The sequence below is a fragment of the Tupaia chinensis genome, unplaced genomic scaffold (assembly GCF_000334495.1).
Source record: "Tupaia chinensis unplaced genomic scaffold, TupChi_1.0 Scaffold138910_1, whole genome shotgun sequence".
Taxonomy (NCBI): Eukaryota; Metazoa; Chordata; class Mammalia; order Scandentia; family Tupaiidae; genus Tupaia; species Tupaia belangeri.
Window position 1 is genome coordinate 1,550,316 of NW_006198801.1, and position 9,205 is coordinate 1,559,520.

At 48.4% G+C, this 9,205-nt stretch overlaps 1 protein-coding gene and 1 non-coding gene across 6 annotated transcripts in view; one reads left to right on the forward strand and one right to left on the reverse strand.

The window, feature by feature from the left end:
- ACTN4 (actinin alpha 4) overlaps positions 1–9,205 on the forward strand; it is a gene marked incomplete at its 5' end in the record, with an annotated part of 89,151 nt that overhangs the window by 41,907 nt on the left and 38,039 nt on the right.
- LOC114004601 (U6 spliceosomal RNA) lies at positions 7,682–7,784 on the reverse strand. The gene has a single exon (XR_003546715.1). It is a non-coding gene; the product is annotated as a U6 spliceosomal RNA (small nuclear RNA).

The window sequence follows — 9,205 nt, forward strand, 5'->3', positions numbered from 1 at the left end:
CTGGGAGAGCTGAGCTCTGCCTCCCCTTCGCCCTGTTGCCCCGCCTGCCTTTATCCTGCACAGAGCTTCCTGTGTAAGTGGACTCTGTCTGGGGAGAACCAAGTTCTTTGGAGTGCAATCTGAGTAGCCTTGGGTTGGTTGGTTAGTTGGTTTTCTATGTATGGAATGACTCCAGAAAAGCCTGTTTGAGAACAGAGGCAGGCTCAGACTGGGGCACCTCCCTACCCTGGGCTGCTTATTCCCTGCTCCTCTGGGGTTTCTTTTCATCCCAAAGGTCCAGTCTAGACTAACAAAGCCAGTGGCAAGGCCTCTCTGGTTCTGCCTGGGCCTTGAAGCCCACATTTATAGAATGAAAGAATTAGGGTGGTGGTTCACAATCCTGACTTACTGTTAGATGTACCTGGTAAGCTTTGTAAAATATCTTTTGTCTAGGACTCACCTCCAGGGAATCTGATTCATTTGTGAATCAGATTCATTTGTGATGAATTTCAGCATTTAAAAAAAGTTCCCAGGGGGACCAGTGGTTGGCATAATGGCTATGTCACTGGACTCCCATGTAGTGAATCTTGGTTCGAGTCCAGACCCGGTGGCGTAAGCTCATGCTGGGCGCATGTGCGTGTGTGCCCAAGATCCTGAGAGGAGAATGGAAAACAAGGAACTGTGGCATGGCCATCTCCCTTGGGGGTTGATTTCTTGCTTTCTATCTCTCTATCTCTCTGTCTCTCTGGCAAGCACACACACCCTATAGCAAAAATCTCGGGGGGGGGAAAAAAAAGAAGTTGGACCTTTACCTCATACGGTATACAAAATTACCTCCAAATGGATCAAGATATAAATATTTAGAATAAATGTAAATCTTCATGACTTTTTATAAAGAATTATTTTATATTTTATATTTATTGTTTTTTTAAATTTGACCAGAGAGAAAGAGAAAAAGTGAGAAAGCAAGCCACCAGATTCAGGACTTGATCTGGGGTTGGCTGTGTGGGAGTCCATTACCCCAACTACCAGGCTACCTGCTGGCCCTTCTTTTTGATCAGGTAGCAAAAATACAAACAGAGAAAAATAGATAAACATTTTTTTGTTCCAAAGAACACTATTAAAATAAAAAGACAGATCCAGCAGGTCACATAATGGTTGTCGCTGGACTTCCATATGACCAATCACGGTTCAAGTCCTGGACCTGGTGGCTTAAAACTCATACCTGGCACTTGTGTGTACATGCCCAAAATTGCGGAAAGAGAATAGAGGAGAAGGGATTGCGGTGTGGTTATCCATCCAGGGAGGGTAATTTCTCACTGTCTCTGTCTCTTGTGAGTGCATGTGTTCTATGGCAAAAACCTCTTAAAAAAAAAAAGTAAGAAGGCCAGCAGGGGGCATGGTGGGTAAGGGCTCTGGACTTCCTTATGGCTGACTGTGGTTCAAGTTCTGGACCTGGTGGCTTGCTGTCTCACTATCTCTCTCTCTGTCTCTTCTCTCTGTCCCTCTCTGGTCAAATTCAAATAAATAAAGTTAAATAATTGATTTTTAAAAATGTAAAAATGATAACCCACAGAGAATATTTTAAAATCATTTGATGAGTCTCATATCTAGAATATGTAAAAAAAAAAAAAACCCTTAGCACTTGACAATAGATAAATAGATAAGACAACCGAGTTTTAAAAAATGAGCAAAGCATTGGAACAGACATTTTCCCAAAGAAGATAAGCAAATATACGCATGAAATAAGCACATGAAAAGATCATTATCAGTAGTCTTAGGTCAAATCAAATCCATAGTGAGATACCACTTTGCACCCACTATGATGGCTACCATCGAAGAGTCAGATAATAAATAACATATTGGTGAGGTTATGGAGAAACTGGAACCTTGCATTGCTGGTAGGAATGTAAAACAGTGAAACCTCTTTGGAAACAGATTGGCACTTCTGCTTGGGTATAATTTTACACTCAAGGCAATTGAAAGCATCCATGTAGAATTATGCAAGAGGACCCAGCAGGTAGTGTAGTGACTAAAGTGTTAGGCTCCCATTATAGCTGACCGTGGTTCAAGTCCCAGACCTGGAGGATTGAAACTCACACTGGGCACTTGTGCATGTGTACATGTGTGCCCCACATCCTGAGACTCCTGGAGAAGAAGGGATTATAATTATAGCATGTCCACGGGGGGGGGGGAGACTTATTACTTATTACTTTTTCTCTCCTCCTCTGTGTATCTTTAGTGAGTACACATGCCCTGTAGCAAAAAATCTCTCTTAGAAAAACAAACAAACAAACAAAAAACCCTGGGGCCTGTAGGTGGTGTGGCGGTTAAAGGTGCTGGATTCCCCTATGGCTGACGCAGTTTGAGTCCCGGACCTGGTGGCTTGCTTTCTCACTTTCTTTTCTCTCTTTCTCACTCACTCACTCACTCACTCGCTCTGTCCTTTGGTCAAACTAACTAAATAAAACTAAATAAAGTAACTTTAAAAAGAAAAACAAACTTATATATGAATAGCAATGATTGCCAAAAGGAAGAAACAACTCAAATATCCATCAGCTGATGAATGGACAGATACAAATGTAGTATATCCATACAATGGAATGCTACTAAGACATAAAAAGGATGAAGTGCCGGGACCATGCTTCCTCATGGATAAACCTTGAAAACATACTGGATAAAAAGCAGCCAGACTCCAAAGGCCATATATCATATGGTTCCATTTATACGAAACATCCAGAATAGGCAGAACCATAGAGACAGAACGTAGGTTAGTGGTTGTCAGGGGCTGGAGAGAAGAAGAAATAGGGAGTAACTGCCAGCAGCTTCGGGGTGATGGAAATGTTCTGGAATTAGATAGTGATAGTTGCACAGCCTTGCGAGTATACCAAAACTCAGTGTTGTTCTTTAAAAGACTGAATTTGGGGACCAGCAGTTGGTGTGGTGGCTATGTCGCTGGACTCCCATGTAGTCGATTGCAGTTCGAGTCCCAGACCCAGTGGCTTAAACTCACACCGGGCGCGTGTGCATGTGTGCCCAAGATCCCGAGAGGAGAATGGAGGAGAAGGGATTGCAGCGTGGCCATCCCCCCTGGGGGGTGATTTCTCACTTTCTGTCTCTCTGTCCCTGTCTTTCTGGCGAGTGTACACGCCCTATAGCAAAAGCCTCTCAAAAAAAAAAAAAAAAAGAAGCCATATACATACGATCCCGAAACTCTGTTTCTCCATTATATGAATAACTTATTACAGTATAATAAATTGCCTCAAAGCTTAGTAACTTAAAATTGCTTGACAAGGATGGGTGGAGTAGAGAAAAGAATTAGAATTACTCCCAGGTAATTCTAAGGTACAGCCTGGGTTGAGAACCATTGGACTTGAAGGATTTCTGGAAGCAAGAAGAACCAGATCTGATATATCCCTTTAGTGGTTTGATAATCAGTTGGTTAGGCTAAGGAAGGGGACATTTGAGAGACAGACTCTTCTTTTCTCACCGTGTATAGCCAGAAACTTGGCACATCTTGGAAAGGAGTCCGGCTTTGCCAGCTGTGGTGCTGATAGAGGAGTCGCCCCTTCAGAACTAGGAATAATGTGGCCACGAACATCTTCTGGTCACTTACTTTCCGCCAGGCTGTGTGTACGTGCTTTTGTATGTTATCCTGTGGAATACCCACAATGTCTTAAACTGTCACTGAAGCTTAGGTTCATTCATTTTCTGAAGCCACATACACTTAAGTAAGCATGGAGCCAGAATCTGAACCCATGTTTCTATAGACTCATGTTTTTATTTTTTTCTTTCTTTTTTTGGAGATGTTTTTGCTACAGGGCGCATGCGCTCGCCAGAAAGACAGAGACAGACAGAGAGACAGAAAGCGAGAAATCACCCCCCGGGGGGGGTGTGTGTGGCCAAGCCACAGTCCCTACTCCTCCATTCTCCTCTCGGGATCTTGGGCACGCACGCACACGTGCCCAGCGTGAATTTAAGCCTCTGGGTCCGGGACGCGAACCATGGTCGACTACATGGAGTCCAGCGACATAGCCATTACACTAACTGCTGGTCCCTATAGACTCATGTTTGATGTTCCAGAGCCCTGAGTTATGTGATACTCTGTAGGCAGGTTGATGTCGAGAGGATCCATCAGGTTCTCAGCCTGCCCCTCTTCTAATCCACCACTGCTACTGCTTAGGGCCAGCTGTGGTTTGAACCAGGGTCTTTTCAACCGGGAGGCCTCAGAGGCCTGAGTAAAGAGACTGTTGAGCCTCCTCTCTTCCATTGGGGTGACAAGCCAAGAGCTTGTTCTCCTCTGACTTGCTTTGTGAACTCTTTCTTCTTTCTTTTTTTTTGAGGGGGGGGAGGTTTTTGCTATAGGGAGTGTACTCACCAAAAAGACAGAGAGACAGAAAGTGAGAAATCACTCCCCGGGGGGGGATGGCCACGCCGCAATCCCTTCTCCTCCATTCTCCTCTCGGGATCTTGGGCACGCACACACATGCGCCCAGTGTGAGTTTAAGCCACCAGGTCCAGGACTCAAACTGTGGTCGACTACATGAGAATCCAGTGACATAGCTATCACACCAACTGCTGGTCCCGCTTTGTGAACTCTTAAAAGCAAGAAGTTTTGTTGCTAAGTAGGGAGCTTCACTAGTGTAAAACAGGATTAGAAACTCTAAAGTCCTAAACAGTTGGATGTGAGGAGTCCAAACCCTTTTCTATTCATTCCAGGGTTTTTATTTATTTATTTTAATTTTTAAGAAGTTTTATTTATTCATTCATTTATGTTAATTTGACCAGAGAGAGAGAGAGGGAAAGTGAGAAAGCAAGCCACCAGGTCCAGGACTTGAACTGTGGTCAGCCATGTGGGAGTATCTAGTGCCTTAACCACCACACCACCTGCTGGGTCCCCTCATTCTAGGTTTTATTTCTTTTTAATTTATTATTTATTTTTGGAGAGATTTTCACTGTAGGGCGTGTGCGCTCGCCAGACAGACAGACAGAGAGAGACATAGAGACAGAAAGCGAGAAATCACCCCCCAGGGGGGATGGTCACGCCGCAATCCCTTCTCCATTCTCCTCTCAGGATCTTGGGCACGCACGCACACACGCCCGGCGTGAGTTTTAAGCCACTGGGTCCGGGACACGAACCGCGGTCGACTACGTGGGAGTCCAGCGACATAGCCATTACGCTAACTGCTGGTTCCCATTCTAGGTTTTATTGAGCACCTATTATGTGCACAATACCAGTCTAGGCCATGGGGTCCTTCAGCAAATAGGACCCTCCTCTCATAGAACTTTTGTTATCTTGGGAGAGAGACACTGGTTATGATCAAAGGATATAATTTCTGATAGTCACAAAGGCAGTGAATGAGACAAAACAGTGAAGCCAGAGCCGGGTGGAGATGGCCAGCTCGGGGAGGGCCTTCTGGGATGATGCTATGTAAAGGAAGTTCTGAGTGATGGGACATAACTTGCCCTTTGAAAAGGAGAAGATAGGCTTAGACCACAGTGTCTCATGAGGAAGGGATGACACCCCAGAATTCATCTGCTGCAGAAACAGAAGCAACAGGGACAAACAGTTAGCGTAATGGCTATGTTGCTCAACTCCCACGTAGTCGACCGCGGTTCGCGTCCCGGGCTCTGTAGCTTAAAACTCACTCCAGGCGCGTGTGCATGCATGCCCAAGAGCCCGAGAGGAGAATGGAGGAGAAGGGATTGCGATGTGGCCATCCCCCATGGGGGGGGTTTTCTCGCTTCCTGTCTCTCTGTCTCTGTCTGTCTGGCGAGCGCACGTGCCCTATAGCCAAAAAAACCTCTTCAAAAAAAAGGGCAAGAAAAAGGAAACAGAAGCAACATGCATGTTCTCTGGGGCCTCTCAGGGGCTTGGCTGGGGCTGGAACAGGCTACTGGCAGGACTGGAGGGATAAAGAGCTGCTTTTGGACACACACGCAGGCTGTTTGGAATGCTCGCTACTCCTCTCCACGGTATTTATACCTCTCCTCCGACTGCGGAGTCCGAGCTTTTCCCGTAGTCTGAGAAAACTCCGAATAAGGCAACTACAGGCCGAGACATAAGAAGCATTCCATATTTTGCTATAATTGCTTTTGAATTAGGTTATGTCATCATAGGCCTGCTCGGCCCCTGGCTGGGAGGGTACTAAGTAGGCAGTCCCTTTTGTCCCCAACCCTGGGTACCCGTGCTGGCTGGGCCCTCTGGGTCCCGGCCAGTGCAGCCATTCAGTCTGTGGCCATGTCATTGTGACCAGTTTGTTCTCTATCCTGTTGACCTGGTCCCTGATTTTTATCTCCTTTGGAATCTGGTGAAGGCAGTGGATCTTCAAAAAAGTGCTCACACATATAACCTCACAAATTGTTCCAGAGGCTTCACAGACTCCCTTGCTAGGGCAGTCGCCTCTGTGCCCGGGCTGCTGGTAACCCAGATTCCAGACGGCTTAGCCATTGGGCTCTGAAAGCGCCTTTATAGTCAGAGATGAGGGCCAGGGGAGCAGTCTTTGCTTTCAGGAACTGAAAAGATGCCCTACTGGGGCCAGGCCTTGCCTGAGGCCTGGCATTCGCCTGGCAGATGGATGATAAGGGTGGAGGCCTACCGTAGGGATAAATAGTTGTCCCTTCCCTGTGTCCAAGCCCTGGACACCATTCCTGAGGCTCTGTGGGAGCAGGCACCATGGGCAGCGTCAGAGGCCACAGCAGGCAAGGTGGGAGTTCAGGAAGTGGGACGGCGCCCTCCCCCTCAAAGCACCCGATGCCCCAGCGGAGCGGCAAACCCAGCACGGTATTTCAGAGATGAGGTTTGAAAGGTCCCCGGATGCTGGGGAGTCCTGTCAGCCTGTGTGCACTCGGGGGAGCAGGCTGCGGCTGGTTGCTGTCAGCCCCGACTTAGGGAAAACATGCAGGCTGGTCCTTCTGGGTCCTCCTATTGGTTCATGACAACCAGCTGGGCAGGCGGGCGGCGTCCACAATGGAAAGGGGGTGGCGTGTGGCATAGACGGGGCAGTTCGTAAAGTCTCGTCAAGAGTGGCGTCAATGGAAGCCACATGTGAGCATCCGTGGGCGGGTAGGAGTAGTGAAACCACCCGCCCTGGTCCAGATCCTCCTCTGCCTGTGCTAACAGAGAGCCAGCGTGCTTGCCCCCGGCCGGGGACTCAATCAGGCCTGTCCCTAGGCACGGCTGACTTTGCAAGAGATTCCCTTTATTCTGGGCTTTAGTGGGATTCCAACTTCCATTAGACATTTCCTGTCACACCGTCCCCCTGCCATACTAAGAACACGTTTTTTGTAATAGGAAATCTGGAAGAAAAGGGAAGTTTTCTTTAGCTGAGTGGGCCACATCCCACCAGGATCCTTCCCTCTCCTTGCACTCACCATCACTCCGCCCTGTGTCTTTAATGTTTTATTCTAGTTTAAAAATATGGACTGCTGGGAACCAGCAGTTAGCGTAATGGCTATGTCGCTGGACTCCCACGTAGTCGACCGCAGTTCGCGTCCCGGACCCGGTGGCTTAAAACTCACGCCGGGCGCGTGTGTGTGTGTGTGTGTGCCCAAGATCCCGAGAGGAGAATGGAAGAGAAGGGATTGCAGCGTGACCATCCCCCCCAGGGGGTGATTTCTCGCTTTCTGTCTCTCTGTCTCTCTCTGTCTTCCTGGCGAGTGCACGCGCCCTATAGTGAAAGTCTCTCCAAAAAAAAAATATATATATATGGACTGCTTCACGGATTTGTGTGTCGTCTTCTCACAGGGGCCATGCTCATCTTCTCTGTATCGTTCCAGTTAAGACTGAAGTGAAGCAGCCCCACCAAATGTTTGTTTCTTATTCAGCGACTGCCCAGAGCAGAGAGTGTTTTACCTCTTTGGGTTGGGGAGGGAGTCATCAATGAATGGCTCATTAAAGCCCACTGCTGCCACATTCCTGGCTGCTGAGGTCACCTCCCGAACAATGTCCATCATTCATTCACCCAGCCACCCCACATCCTGGCCACTGGGAGGGGTCCCTGTGACACAGGAAGCACTTTATGACCAGTGATGCTAGGCCCCATACCCTCCCCCAACACAGTGACACCGCAGAAATGACTCTTGGGAGCCTTCACATAGGCCTGGTGGTGACTGCAGATCCCGGGTGAACATCGAGCTTGTCATCTCCCCTTCCAGCCCTCCTCTCCCTACTCACACCCTGCACTGTTGTAATAACAGGAGAAGACTCTCCCGCAGGGGCAGGTTTAGAAGGCTCTTCTGTGCCTTTTTCACGTGTGTTCTTGCAGAGGAGTCCACATCCTTCCTTTCTAAGTGGGTCACAGGCTCGGTGCGAGCTCCCTTCTCAGGATGGCCGGCGACAGGTGGGAGCCACACGGTCACCTGCCTGCCTGGCTCTCTACACCACCTCCAGCTTGCGGACTGAGGTGCAGCTGAGGCTCTCCTGACTGCTCTGCCTGCTCTCCGTGGCTAGGCCAGCTCCTCAGATTCTGCTGGGACACTGTGGAGTGAGCACCCCTACTCACGGTTGCTTCTCTCTGCGACCTTGAGCAAGTCACTTCACCTCTCCCTGCCTCAGTTTCCTCATCTGTCAAATGAAGATGATAGTATCTCATTACAGTCATGGGATTAGGGGAGTAAGAACCGGCGATGAGCAGTCGTTGCATCATTACCGTTCACACCCCGCCCCCACCCCGAACGGGCGTGACGTGTCTGTTTTGTTCCTTCCTGTGTCCAGTATGTAATTGAGCCTCCAACGTCATGTTCATCAGGTAGGCGAATGCATTGAGTGCCTCTTAGGTGAGGCACTCAGCCTTTTGCCTGGTCCTCCCCCACCAGACCGGTAGCTCTGGTTCCTCCCAAGTGAAAGGAAATCTTGAGTCTGCATCTTTCAGTCATGGCGGTCAGCGTGACACGGCACCTCTGCCTTTCCCCTGCTAGGAGGAAGGAGTCTAAGGCTCCTCACCCTACTTTTATTCCTGGTCATTACACATGGCCCCTTGGCTTCCCCCCACCCCCCGGGCTGTTTCCCAAGGCAGCAGGCACCAGAGTGACCTCTCTCATGCCCTTCTATCTTTACATTGTATTCCTGATACCTAGAAAGTCTGCCTTGGTCCTGACGACTCCCGATCATTCAGATCAGAGTTTGAGAATGACTTTTCAGGGAGACTTTCCTGTGTTGGCCCTGCCCTGTATGTATCTTTTTTTTTTTTTTTTTTTTTTTTTTTTTTTTTCAGGAGAGTGGATA